Raw genomic sequence first — 14,618 nt, 5'->3', positions numbered from 1 at the left:
GGTTTTTGATGTGGTTTTTGATGCACTTTTTTATGCAGCTTTGGTGCAGTTTTGATGTAGTTCTTGGTTCCGTTTTGATGCAGTTTTTGGTGCAGTTTTGATGCAGTTTTTTGGAAATAAACGGAAAAAGGGCATCGCTGTGCGTTTTTTCACAGGACAGAAAAACAGTTCCTCTGTAAGTGTTTTACGTCCGGGGGAAACAGCTTTTTTGACGGATACGGAAAAAAACCGGATCCGGTGGAAAAAAATGAATCCGGCCTGAAAAAAACGGATCGGGCGGGAAAAACCGAATCCGACAGAAAAAACGGATCCTGTTTGAAAAAACGGATCCGGCGGAAAAAACTTTAAAGTGAACGTTTTTTGGTCCATCGTGTCCGCCATTTTCTACTGCGCATGTGCGGCCAAAACTCTGCCCCCTCCTCCCCGGACTTCAGAATGGGCAGCAGATGCATTGAAAAACTGCATCCGCTGCCCACGTCGTCCACAAATTTCACAACGTGTGTTGGCCCGACGCATAGCGACGGACCCGTACCGACGCAAGCGTGGAGGCCTTAATGAGCGTTGAATTTTTTTAAGCAAAGAAAAAAACGGCGTGGGCTCCTGCACAATTTTCTGCGCCAGAGGGGGAAAGCAGACGGCCGGGGGCCAATATGTGTAGCCTGCTATGAATACCAGCCTGCAGCTGTCTGCGTAGCCTTTACTGGCTATTAAACTAGGGGGACCCCCCCCAAAAAAATGACGTGGGGTCCCCCTATATTTTATAGCCAGAGAGACTACGCAGACAGCTGCGGGCTGATATTCATAGCCTAGAGAGGGGCCATGGATATTGGCCACCCCCCCGGCTACAAATACCAGTCCGCAGCCACCCCAGAAATGGCGCATCTGTAAGATGCGCCAATTCCGGCACTTAGCCCCTCTCTTCCCACTCCCGTGTAGCGGTGGGATATGGGGTAATAAGGGGTTAATGTCACCTTGCTATTGTAAAGGGGACATTAAGCCGGGTTAATAACGGAGAGGCGTCAATATTGACGCCTATCCGTTGTTAATCCAATACTACTAAAGGGTTAATAAAACACACACATATGGAAAAAAGTATTTTAATACTCTTCATTTAACCATACTTACCATACCTCAGAGCCTGCAAAAAACGAAAAATAATAAACCGTATACTACCTGTCCACCTTAGTCCAATTAATAACAAGTGCCCCACGACGATCTCCCCTATAGAACAGTGACATCGGGTGAAGTCACGGCTCTATAGGACCCTCAGTGACACACAGACAGGAGACAATGGCTCCTGCAGTGCATCACTGAGGTTACCTGAGTTCAAAGTCTTACTTTATGGCAATTGCTGCGTGGGAAAAATTTTAACACAGCAATTACATATAGTGAGACTAGGGACTATTTTTTTTCTTTTTTTTACAGAGGCGGATGAATACAGTGGCGGAAGGATACCTTCCTCCCGTCATTGTGTTCTTGGAGCCCCTGGAGAGCGGTCACACCAGCTGATGCTGCCGTTCTCCACGGGAGATCGTCGTGGGACACGCGTGGATTTCTGCGGACAGGGAGTATATTGGTTGTTTGTTAAATTAATCTTTTTTTACAGATGACACTGGCTTCGAGGAACAAAGTGACAAGTAATGGTAAGTATGTAATCTATGTTTAATGTACTGTATGCCTGTATGTATGTTTTGTGTGTAGTAGGTATGTAGCATGTAGTATGTATGTAGTATGTATGTAGCATGTAGTATGCATGTAGTATGCATGTAGTATGTATGTAGTATGTATGTAGCACGTAGCACATATGTAGTATGTAGCATGCAGTATGTATGTACCATGTAGTATATATATGGCATGTATGTAGCATGCAGTATGTATGAAACATGTATGCAGCATGTAGTATGTATGTAGTATGTATGTAGCATGTAATATGTATGTAGCATGTAATATGTATGTAGCATGTAGTATGTATGTATGTACTATGTATGTAGCATGTAGTATGTAGCATGTATGTAGCATGTAGTATGTATGTTGTATGTATGTAGCATGTTTTATGTATGTAGTACGTATGTATGTATGTAGTATGCATGTAGTATGTATGTACGTAGCATGTATGTAGTATTTATTTTTTACATTCAACACATTAGCTGGATGATGAGACTACTACTGTCCCAAAATTGGCTAATGTGTCAATCACTGTCATTGTAGCAGGCATCGTCCGATGGGACTTGTAGTCCCATCGGACGATGCCTGCACAGACACAAAGACCCCAGACAGCCCGCACAGACCCCCCGTCAGACAGCACAGACCCCCGAGAGGCCGCACAGACCCAATTATAGTGCATTATTGCACTATGGGAACTTCAGATTCCGGGATCTGATATCGCAAAAATATCGGAACTCGGTATTGGAATTCCGATAAAGCGAATATCGGGCGATACCCGATATTTGCAGTATCGGAATGCTCAACACTAATTGCAATCTCTGTGCCCCTGAAGTCTCGGTATGCAAATTTGCATATCGAGACTTCCGGGGCACAGAGGGTACAGTGAAAAACCGGCACATGCGCAATGATGTGCTGTATGCTTTGCCCACAGTTGGGCAAAGAATACTGCGCAGGCACGAGAGGAGACTTTAATGTGCAGGCGCGTAATACTACGCCAACGCCGGGAAGAAATTTCTTAGGGAAAAGCAAGAGGTGGGGGAGAAACAGCGATTTGGCTACGCCTATCGTACCGGACCGGGGTGACTGACAGCCGAAACCGGCGGGTTTAATAAGGTATTATGGCAGCAAAGGTGGGGAATCAGGCACTATTGTAAAGCACAGCTCAGGCCCAATTGAATGCTATTTTTAGCTTATATTGAAAAAACGGGGTGAAAGGTTCCCTTTAAGACTGAGTTAAACATGTACCTTGCGATATTTTTTAATACTGTTGAAAAATTACCAATTTTTATTATTTGTCGTATGCGTTTTTTCCCCCTTTCATAGCTTGTTTTGGTCATCTACATCATATTGACAGCGTGGAGACGTGGCGTCCCTTAAAGGTATATACCTGTATTTTTATATTTCCTCCTTGCACGTAGCACTTTATTTGCTGTTGGATTATTTGGATGTGGTGACCATATACTGGTCTATTAAATTCCTTGCCTTGCACCTTGCACTTTTTTGGTACGCTTTTGTGATTTTTACCTTATACACTAAACCACATTGATTGGCTTTTCTGCACAGTTTATAATGAAGCTGCAAATATCACGTGAAATGTGCGTTGATGCTGTATTCGTTAGTCCTGGTGACTGCCAAACAGTTCCATATGGGCAAACGTTTATCATCATTTTTTATCCCTATGAATTTGTTCAATATTTTGGATTGCACTGTTGAGGAATATATTTGCAAATAATCAGGTCTGCCGTTATCATCTAGTTTCTTGTATATTCATATGTGATTTTTTCGTCCTTTGCCACTATCTAATATATAAAGCTGAATGAATGTGTGTGTGAATGTGTGTGTGTGTGTGTGTGTGAGAATGTGTGAGTGTGAATGTGTGTGTGTGCGTGGATGTGTGTGTGTGCGTGAATGTGTGTGTGTGTGTGAGAATGTGTGTGTGTGTGAGAGAATGTGTGTGTGTGTGAGAGAATGTGTGTGTGTGTGTGAGAATGTGTGTGTGTGTGAGTGTGTGAGAATGTGTGTGTGTGTGAGAATGTGTGTGTGTGTGAGAATGTGTGTGTGTGTGAGTGTGCGAGTGTGTGTGTGTGTGTGTGTGAATGTGTGTGAATGTGTGTGAATGTGTGTGAGTGTGTGTGAGTGTGTGTATATATGTGTGTGTGTGTGTGTGTGTGTGTGTGTGTGTGTGTGTGTGTGTGTGTGTGTGTGTGTGTGTGTGTGTGTGTGTGTGTGTGTGTGTGTTTATGTCCCGGATTGGCATCTGCACTGTCACCATCTACATAATGGGGAAAGAGTGAAAGGAAAAGTGTTGGAGGCAAATTGCCAGATGTGAACAAGGGAGAGTTAAAGAATGAGAGTGATGGCGCCAAAGAGTATATACTGTACAGTTGATAAGATGGGGGCCCAACATGGAATACTCACCACACACGGGGATATGAACACACACACAAAATGTGCCACACACTACCATGTGCTTGAACACATACCACCCTCAGCACACATTTCACACACATACACCAACCTCGCCACATAAAAGTCAAAACTAAAAGCCGCCACTCAAAACTCGCCACACGCACATTTCGCCACATGCAAAACTAGGCTCACGTAAAACTCGCCACACGTGCAAAACTCACCTCATGGAAAACTTCGCCACATGCAAAACTTGCCCACGCGGACAAATTGCCACATGCACAAAAGTTGCAACACATGCAAAAGTTGCCTTACACAAAACTTGCACATATTCAAAACCAGTGGCGTATCCGGGGTTAGGCAGCCGGGGTATGTGCCCCGGGCCCAGCCGACAGGGGGGCGCCAGCGGGCCGCCTGATGATGCGGTGGTCCAAGGGGGCTCCTCGTCGAGCAGAGGGGGAGCGGGTGCTGTCTAATTATACTTACCTGCTCCTGGCGCAGTCCCTGCTCCCCAGTTTCTTCCTGTACTGAGTTGTCACATGGTACCGCTCATTACAGTAATGAATATGCGGAACCACCTCCCATAGGGGTGGAGCCGCATATTCATCACTGTAATGAGCGGTAACGGTGAGCGCTCAGTACAGGAAGAAGCTGCCGGTGCCGGGGAAGCAGCAGAAGAGTATAATGGGGAGGGGGAGCGCAGCGCTGCGCGATTTTCACCTGTTCCTCGTTCCAGCCGCTGCACCATCTTCAGCGTCTTCTGCAGTGACAATGAGGTCAGAGGGCGCGGTGACGTGGTTAGTGTGTGCCCTCTGCCTCAACGTCAGTGCAGAAGACGCTGAAGAAGATGGAACGGCGGCTGGAACGAGGAGCAGGTGAATATTGAAAGTGCCGGGGGCCTGAGCGATGGAGAGGTGAGTATGTGATTTTTTTTTTTTTTTTTTAATCGCAGCAATAGCAAATGGGGCAAGTGTCTGTATAGAGCATCTTATGGGGCCATAACGTTTGTGCAGCACTATATGGGGCAAGTATCTGTATAGAGCATCTTATGGGACCATAACTTTTTGTGCAGCACTATATGGCACAAGTGTCTGTATGGGGCATCTTATGGGGCCATAACATTTGAGCAGCACTATAACGTGGGCAAGTGTCTGTATGGAGCATCTTATGGGGTCATAACGTTTGTGCAGCACTATATGGGGCAAGTGTCTGTATGGAGCATCTTATGGGGCCATAACGTTTGTGCAGCACTATATGGTGCAAGTGTCTGTATGGAGCATCTTATGGGGCCATAACGTTTGTGCAGCATTATAATGGGGCAAGTGTCCGTATGGGGCATCTTATGGGGCCATAACATTTGTGCAGCACTATATGGGGCAAGTGTCTGTATAAAGCATCTTATGGTGCCATAACGTTTGTGCAGCACTATATGGGGCAAGTGTCTGTATAGAGCATCTTATGGTGCCATAACGTTTGTGCAGCACTATAATGGGGCAAGTGTCTGTATGGGGCATCTTATGGGGCCATAACGTTTGTGCAGCACTATATGGGGCAAGTATCTGTATAGAGCATCTTATGGGGCCATAACGTTTGTGCAGCACTATATGGGGCAAGTGTCTGTATAGAGCATCTTATGGTGCCATAACGTTTGTGCAACACTATATGGGGCAAGTTTCTGCATGGGGCCATAATCAACGTTTGTACAGCACTATATGGGGCAAGTGTCTATATGGAGCATCTTATTGGGCCATAATTAACGTTTGTGCAGCATTATATGGGACATGTGTCTATATGGAGCATCTTATGGGGCCATAATTAACGTTTGTGCAACATTATATGGGGCATGTGTCTATATGGAGCATCTTATGGGGCCATAATTAACGTTTGTGCAGCATTATATGGGGCATGTGTCTATATGGAGCATCTTATGGGGCCATAATTAACGTTTGTGCAGCATTATATGGGGCATGTGTCTATATGGAGCATCTTATGGGGCCATAATTAACGTTTGTGCAGCACTATATGGGGCAAATATCTTTATGGAGCATCTTATGGGGGCATAATTAACGTTTCTGCAGCACTATATTGGGCAAATGTGTCTATGGAGCATCTTATGGGGCCATTGTTAACCTTTATGCAGGATAATATGGGGCTCCTGATTCAATATGGATATTCAAAAACACAACCTACTGATGTCTCAATTAATGTTAATTTTATTGGTATCTATAGGGATTCAGGAATGTACCTTGGCTTGGTCATACAGTTTCAATAGAGTTTAGGTTCAAATGGGGGAGGTTGGGGGGGGCGCCAAACTGATCCTTTGCCCTGGGTGCAGGAAAGGCTAGATACACCTCTGCTCAAAATGCACCACACATAAAACTCGCCACACGCAAAACTCGCCATGTGCAAAACTTGCTGCACACAACTTGCTACACTAACCTGTCACATGCAACTCGACACACAAAAAGTTGCTACACGCATGTCGCCACACGCAACTCAACACACACAACCTGACACATGAAATTTGCCCTAAAACACACACAAGTCTTGTGTTATCCTTCAAAAATAAAAATCTGATTAATAAGCAGACAAACTACAAGAGCAACAAATGTACCATATAGGAAATATGGCAGCTGTCAGTTACATGACCTGTCTATTATGTGTATGTGTGAGCTAATATATACTGCCAGGGGGGAGGGATTCCTGTTGGCTGGGGATTTATCAGGCTGTCAATAGCAACCAATCACAGCTCAGCTTCTACTTTGCTACAGTCAATTAATCTGAGCTCTGATTGGTTAATATAGGCAACAAAGGACATTCTCAGTATAACAAAGCTTGTGTGAGGTAATAGCATGTAAGTTAGGGTGTGTTGGTAGAAAGGCTGATGTCAGTCACATTACCTCTATGTGAGAGGATATAGAAACTGCCAGTTACAGACTATATTTACCACAATAATGCATCATAAGAAAAGGAATTACATGGCACAAATGTCAGCTGATGCGAAAAGAAAAGCTGCATTACGGGCCAATGAAAAACGTGAAACAAGGCTGACACACGAGAACAGCAGCTGCTTCCTCAAGAGCCAATGAACTTTCTGAGGAGGGAAGCGAGGCTTGCAGACATGAAAACAAGAGCTGCTTCCTCAAGGGCCAATGAACTTTCTGAGAGGGAAGCGAGGCTTGCAGATAAGATAAGGGCCAATGAGTCATCTCAGCAGAGAGAAGGCCGACTTGCCACTAAGGGTACCGTCTCACAGCGGCACTTTGATCGCTACGACGGCACGATCCGTGACGTTCCAGCGATATCCATACGATATCGCTGTGTCTGACACGCAGCAGCGATCAGGGACCCCGCTGAGAATCGTACGTCGTAGCAGATCGTTTGGAACTTTCTTTCGTCGCTGGATCTCCCGCTGTCATCGCTGGATCGGTGTGTGTGACACCGATCCAACGATGCGTTAGCTTGTAACCAGGGTAAACATCGGGTTACTAAGCGCAGGGCCGCGCTTAGTAACCCGATGTTTACCCTGGTTACCCGGGGACCTCGGCATCGTTGGTCGCTGGAGAGCTGTCTGTGTGACAGCTCCCCAGCGACCACACAACGACTTACCAACTATCACGGCCAGGTCGTATCGCTGGTCGTGATCGTTGGTAAATCGTTTTGTGTAACGGTACCCTAAGAGAATTGCTATTTCTTCCACCAGGGCACAGGAAATGGTTGGAGATTTGAAACATGCTGCCTTTTGTTACCAGTCAGACAAACTATCAGGATAATCCTAAATTTCAGATAGGAAAAATGGATGCGGTCTGCATGTACTGCAGTACCCTGAAATGGAAAGATGAACCGCCAGGTTTATGCTGTGCAAATGGCAAGATAAAACTTCCACCTCTCCTGTCACCACCAGATTCCCTAAAGTATCTGATGGCAGGTACCAGTACAATATCAAAGCATTTCCCAACAACAGGAAGTACAACTCCTGCTTCCAAATGACATCATTTGGTGCAACAAAAGAAATGTTTACGTCAGGATTTATGTTGACATTTAGGGTATGTGCACACGTTCAGGTTTTTTTCTTTCGCGATAAAAACGCTATAAAAACTCATTAAAAATGCACACATTATGCATCCTATCATTTAGAATGCATTCTGCATGTTTTGTGCACATGGTGCGTTTTTTTCCGCAAAAAAAAAATGCATTGCGGTAAAAAAAAGCAGCATGTTCATTAATTTTGCGGATTTTCCGCGTTTTTCCCGCAATTCTATGCGTTTGGAAAAAATTGCACAAAAAACGCGTCAAAAACGCGAAAAAAACGCATGCGGATTTCTGGCAAAAATGTCCATTTTTTGTCAGGAAAATTTCTGCTAGAAATCATGATGTGTGCACATAGCCTTAAAGTTCAAGGACAAGTTTACCACTCAATTGGCTCATGGCTTCCATTACAAGGAGAAGAACCTCAACCTTGTAGATTGTGAGCCCTTGCGGGCAGGGTCCTCCCTCCTCCTGTACCAGTTGTGACTTGTATTGTTCAAGATTATTGCACCTGTTTTTATTCCCTTCCTGCACAGCTGCAGTAAGGGAAAAGTGCCAATGGGGTTGGGACTGTCAAAGGAGAGGTGGAGCTTCCAGGTAAGGCCTCAGGGCAGGAGGTCCCCGCACCCGGGATGCCAGGAGACCAGGTTGGTCCAACTGACTCGGCGACTTGTGTGGAAGCCGAGGGGAGGCAGGCACTACCCAGGGTTACAACAGTCGTGGCCGCTGCCACCAGGAGTGAGAGTGCTAGAGCCCAAGGAGCCTCATGGAGGTCTGACAGCCTTCCCCCTTCCGACCAAGTGGCGGTTGAGCCAGAGGGAGGCATGGAGATGGGTCCCGGGGAACTGACAAAAGACATGTCAGTTTCGTCCATTTTGGCCACATTCAGTCAGGGGTTTAAGGCAGCGTTGGAGGCAGACGACAGCCTGAAGGCCCATAAGGAGCAAGTGGCACAGCCTTTCACGGACTCAGACCTCGAGCGGGTGGTCTGTGACCAAGGATGGCTGTTCAGCAAGAGTCACCAGAGGCATGGCCAAAGGACGACAGTTAGTAGTACCCTATCCGTTCCAGGAGGAGTTGTTGCAGATCACACATGAGGTTCCGATAGCCGGACACTTAGAGATCGCTAAGACCAAGGCCAGTCTAGATCAGCATTTTTACTGGCCTAAATTGGGGACCGATGTGTCGCTGCCTACTGCCGTTCGTGTGACACCTGTCAAGAATGGGGAAGGCGGGGTGGCGCCCCAAAGCCCCACTGGTGCCATTGCACATCATTGATGAGCCTTTCCGGAGGGTGGCTGTGGATCTCATGGACCGCTGTCCATTCCCAGCCGCTTTGGGAAACGCTACATACTAATGGAAGTGGATTATGCCACCAGGTACCCAGAAGTGGTAGCCTTGTCGTCCACTCAGGCTGACAAGATGGCCACGGCTTACTGGAGATTTTCTCCAGAGTGGGATTTCCCCAGGAAATGCTCACCGACTGAAGGACACAGTTCATGCCGGAGCTGATGGAGTCCCTTTGTAAGCAAATACAGGTGCAAAAACTGGTGGTCAGCCCGTACCATCCGCAGACTAATGGTCTGTGCGGGTGGTTCAATGGCACCCTCAAGCAGATGCTTAGGATGTTGGTTGACTCCCATGGGAGCGGTACCTCCTTCACCTACTATTCGCCTCCAGGGAGGCTCCGCAGAACTCAACAGGGTTCGTCCCCTTCAAGCTCCTGTATGGGCGGCGTGTACATGGGCCCCTTGCTCTGGTGAAAGAGGCATGGGAAGGAGACTTGGCCACCCCAGGAGTGTTGAGTACGTCATGAGCTTCTAGGACAAAATGACGGCCTTGCCGCGGCTGGTGCAGGACGATATGACCCAGGCTCAGGCTGACCAGAAGTTCTAGTACGACCAGAACGCTTGTGAAAGGACCTACCACGTGGGTCAGAAAGTGTAGGTACTGGTCCCCATACCACAGGACAAGCTTCATGCAGCCTGGGAGGGCCCATACCTCTTGCACCAGCGGCTCACTGACTTCACATACCTGGTCACCCTAGACCACTCCCGTGGAAGGAGGTAGGCCTTCCATATGAACATGATGAAGGCCCATCATGAGCGGGAGGGCCTGCACCCTCCCTGTGTGCAACCTTCCCGAGGAAGGAGAGACCGAAACCCTCCTGGATCTGCTCACCCAAAGGCGGGTGGGTCCATTGAGGACGTGGAGGTTAGCCAACAGCTCTCCGAGGACCAACAGTCCCAAATGACGGATACTCTACGCCCTTCCGGGAGCTGTTCAGAAGCCTTCCCGGAAGGACTGAGTTGGCTGTCTATCATGTGGACACTGGGGATTATCCTCCGATCCGATGGTCAGCACATTGGGTCTCCTCTTGAAGTGCAGCAGCAGATGCACCAAGAGATTGACGAGATGCTGAAGCTGGGGGTGATCCAGGCATCCAACAGCATGTGGGCGTCGACTGTAGTCCAAGTTCACAAAAAGGATAGAACAACCAGGTTCTGTGCGGATTACAGGGGGCTCAACGCTGTCAAAGTCACCGATGCGTTTTCTATGCCATGCATCGATGACCTGATAGATCAGTTGGCCGGGGCTAAGTACCTGACCATCCTGGATCTGAGCTGGAGATATTGGCAGATCCCTCTGACCCACGAGGCCCGGGAGTGCTCTGCCTTTATCACCCTGTTTGGAATGTATGAGTCCACCGTGATGCCATTTGGCAAGAAGAATGCCCCTGCCTCTTTTATCAGCGGATGGTCAACACGCTGCTCCAGGGACTTGAAGAATGCGCGGCTGCGTACCTGGATGATATTGCCATCTTCAGTCTCACATGGGAGGATCACCTAGAGCATCTTATGTTAGTGCTTAGGTGGATCCACAGGGCAGGTTTGACAATCAAGCCGGATAATTGCCAGCTAGGCATGAGCAAGGTCCTCTACCTGGTTCACCGGGTAGGCAGGGGGTTCTGAAGCCACAACCGGGGAAGGCGGCCCACTCCCATCCTGGCCCACTCCCAGGACCAAGAAGCAGGTTATGTCCTTCCTCGGCACCACTGGGTAGTATAGGAGGTTTATTCCACACTATAGCACCCTGGCCAAGCCCCTGATGGACCTCACCAAGAAAAAGCTGCAGCTCGCGGTAGACTGGTCAGTCACCTGTGAGACAGTATTTCAGTCGCTCAAGACCGCTCTCTCCAGCCCCCAAGTACTACAAGTTGCTGACTGCATGTCCATTTGTAGTACAGACCGACGCAAGTGACTTTGGTCTCGGTGCCATGCTCAGCCAGGTTAACGCACCGAGCCAGGAGCATCCCATCCTGTACTTGAGCAGGAAGCTATTGCCGAGAGAGGTGGCCTACTCCACGATGGAAAACGAGTGCCTGGCAATTGTGTGGGCCCTGCAGCCATACTTGTACAAGCATCACTTCATCGTGGAGACGGACCACAACCCCCTCCGGTCTCCGGGATGAATGGGAGGTTGATGCGTTAGAGCCTGGTAATCCAGCAGTACCACTTCTCCATTCACAACAAAAGGGGCAGAGACCACGGCAACACTGATGGGCTATCTCGGCAAGGAGAGATTGAAGGAGTGCGCTCGGGGGTACACGGGAATGTGATGCCCCCTAGTGTCCTCTAAAGCGGGGAGGTGTGAGGGACAAAGTAAATGTCTTTCCACTCCTGAAATGTGCCCCCACCCTTGGCATTCAGTCCCCAGGATCATTGTTTACCTTTAATTAACTCAAGTTCTTTGAAGCTCTTAACAGGAGGGTGCACACTTTTCTGCAGCTACAGCAACCTGAACCCTTTTGTCTGACACACATGGAGACAGTGTGGCACTATAAGGCACAGCAACCCTATGAGGTATTGAATCTGGAAAATCACTTCTAATAGCAGAATGCAATATCTCTGAGACTAGCCGAGCACATAATCCGAATAGGCGTTCCTTTCCCCACGCGCTCATATTTTTTAGCCACGTGTAGCACTCTGGATTATAGAGTTAAAAAGCATAGCTACCAGGAACTACATACGGTAGGCAAATTTAGTCTCTATGCGCAGATAAAATTCAGCAGAATCCAGTGGCAATACAACCAACCCATTCAGAGCTTCGGGGACAAAGTTATGGGCTAGCCACGGTTCTGGACAGCAAATAATATTCTCAGAGATGGGAGGAGAGAGGCTGCACCACCCAGGGGTGGGAGCAGATGTGCGAGGGAACAGCCTAGGAGATATAAGCCCCTTGTTTCGGGCTGAGTTTTCTGATGACCGGAGGATACGTTAGCTGACGCAGCCCAGAAAGCCTGTAACTAAGCTTTGGACCTGTGATACATCAACGCCTCCCTGTGGTCACATGCTACATAACAAGGTAATTGCAACCTATCTACACCCTATCCTTGTACTACACTCCTGACTGTATATATTTGCAATTGTATACATAACTATTTTCTAGTGCACCTCTTCGGCGATAACGGTAAATATAAAGATTAATATCGGGCTTAATTAAATAATTAATCTTTTATCTTGATCCACGAATCCCCACATCGGCAAGCTCAGTTGGTTACATTATATGCTACCCATGGGATGGTTCCTGACCCGATATAAGCCTGCTGCCAGATGGGGCTTATTTCACATGAGGAACTGGTGGCAGAATGCCGTACTGTTTTAGTGAGGAAGTCTTGCAGCAACGGCCGAGAGATATATATATATACACACACACAGGGGCTGGACAAAATAATGGAAACACCTGGAAACATCAACAAAAGTTAGTTTAATATGGTGTAGGTCCCCCTTTTGCGGCTTTTACAGCCTCAATTCTCCGAGGTATGGATTCATACAAGGTGTTAATTGTTTCCAAAGGAATTTTAGCCCATTCTGCAGTTAAAACACCCTCCAGTTCTTTGAGCAACGATGGCGGCGAAAATCGACGTCTAACTTGAATCTCTAAAATCGACCATAAATGCTCAATAATCTTGAGGTCTGGGGATTGTGGGGGCCAGATGAGATGCTCAACTTCATTAGAATGTTCCTCGTGCCATGCTTTAACCATTATAGCTGTATGAATTGGTGCATTATCATCCTGAAAGATGGCGTTCCCTTCCGGGAACAGTGCTTGAACCATTGGATGCACTTGGTCGCCCAAAATGCCTAAATAATCTCGGCTGTTAATTCTTCCATGAAGGGATATCATTGGCCTGGCAGATCTCCACAAAATAGCACCCCAGATCATCAGAGAACCTCCACAATGTTTTACGGTTGGGAGAAGGCAGTCTGGATGGAATGCTTCTTTCGGCTGTCTTCAAACGTACACTCGGCCGGAGGTCGGAAATAGGGTAAACGATGATTCGTCTGAGAATATCACATGTTTCCACTGCTCGAGGGACCAATTCTGGAGGTTTCTACACCACTCTAAACGCTTGGAAACATTTGTCATTGAGAGCAGCGGTTTTCTAATTCTAAATCCGTGGAAGCCGGATTTGTTAAGCTCCCGATGAACAGTTTTCGTGAAAACTGGGTTCTGTAGGTGTTCATTGAGCTCAGCAGTGATTTTCGGAGCCGTGGTCTTGCCATCCTTTCTCACAATTCGCTTTAGAGTCCGACGGTCTCTCTCAGTCAACTTGGACTTTTGGCCGGACCTGTGCTTTGCTGCGGACGTTTTTCCTTCTCTTTCAAACGCAGTCATTACTTTGGAGACAGTACCTCTTGACACGCCAAGTGTGAAGAAACCAGATTGTATCTTAATGTCCCAGACAACCATGTTTTTGCAAAAACCAAAAGAGCTGGCTGTTTATTTGTATATTGGCTTGTGAATTTAAGTGTTTATGTCTGGTGGGTCAAGAAGACAGACTTGCCAACTGACATACTATCTAAAGGCCCCGTCTCACATAGCGAGATCGCTAGTGAGATCGCTGCTGAGTCACAAGTTTTGTGACGCAACAGCGACCTCAGTAGCGATCTCGCTATGTGTGACACGTACCAGCGACCAGGCCCCTGCTGCGAGATCGCTGGTCGTGTCGGAATGGCCTGGACCTTTTTTTGGTCGTTGAGGTCCCGCTGACATCGCTGAATCGGTGTGTGTGACACCGATCCAGCGATGTCTTCACTGGTAACCAGGGTAAACATCGGGTTACTAAGCGCAGGGCCGCGCTTAGTAACCCAATGTTTACCCTGGTTACCAGCGTAAATGTAAAAAAAAAAAAAACAAACAGTACATACTCACCATCTGATGTCCGTCAGGTCCCTTGCCGTCTGCTTCCTGCTCTGACTGAGTGCCGCCGTACAGTGAGAGCACAGCACAGCAGTGACGTCACCGCTGCGCTCTGCTCTCACTGTACGGCGGCACTCAGTCAGAGCAGGAAGCAGATGGCAAGGGACCTGACGGACATCAGATGGTGAGTATGTACTGTTTGTTTTTTTTGGTAACCAGGGTAAACATCGGGTTACTAAGCGCGGCCCTGCGCTTAGTAACCCGATGTTTACCCTGGTTACCCTGGTGCTGCAGTACTGAAGACAGTTTCAACG

At 47.5% G+C, this 14,618-nt stretch overlaps 1 protein-coding gene across 3 annotated transcripts in view; it reads right to left on the bottom strand.

The window, feature by feature from the left end:
* ILRUN (inflammation and lipid regulator with UBA-like and NBR1-like domains) overlaps window positions 1–14,618 on the bottom strand; it is a 618,006-nt gene that overhangs the window by 355,393 nt on the left and 247,995 nt on the right. The gene's annotated exons all lie outside the window — the stretch shown is intronic.

Source organism: Ranitomeya variabilis, chromosome 3 (assembly GCF_051348905.1).
Source record: "Ranitomeya variabilis isolate aRanVar5 chromosome 3, aRanVar5.hap1, whole genome shotgun sequence".
Classification (NCBI taxonomy): domain Eukaryota; kingdom Metazoa; phylum Chordata; class Amphibia; order Anura; family Dendrobatidae; genus Ranitomeya; species Ranitomeya variabilis.
Note: the sequence above shows the minus strand (reverse complement) of the source record. Positions and strands in the feature narration are given on the sequence as shown.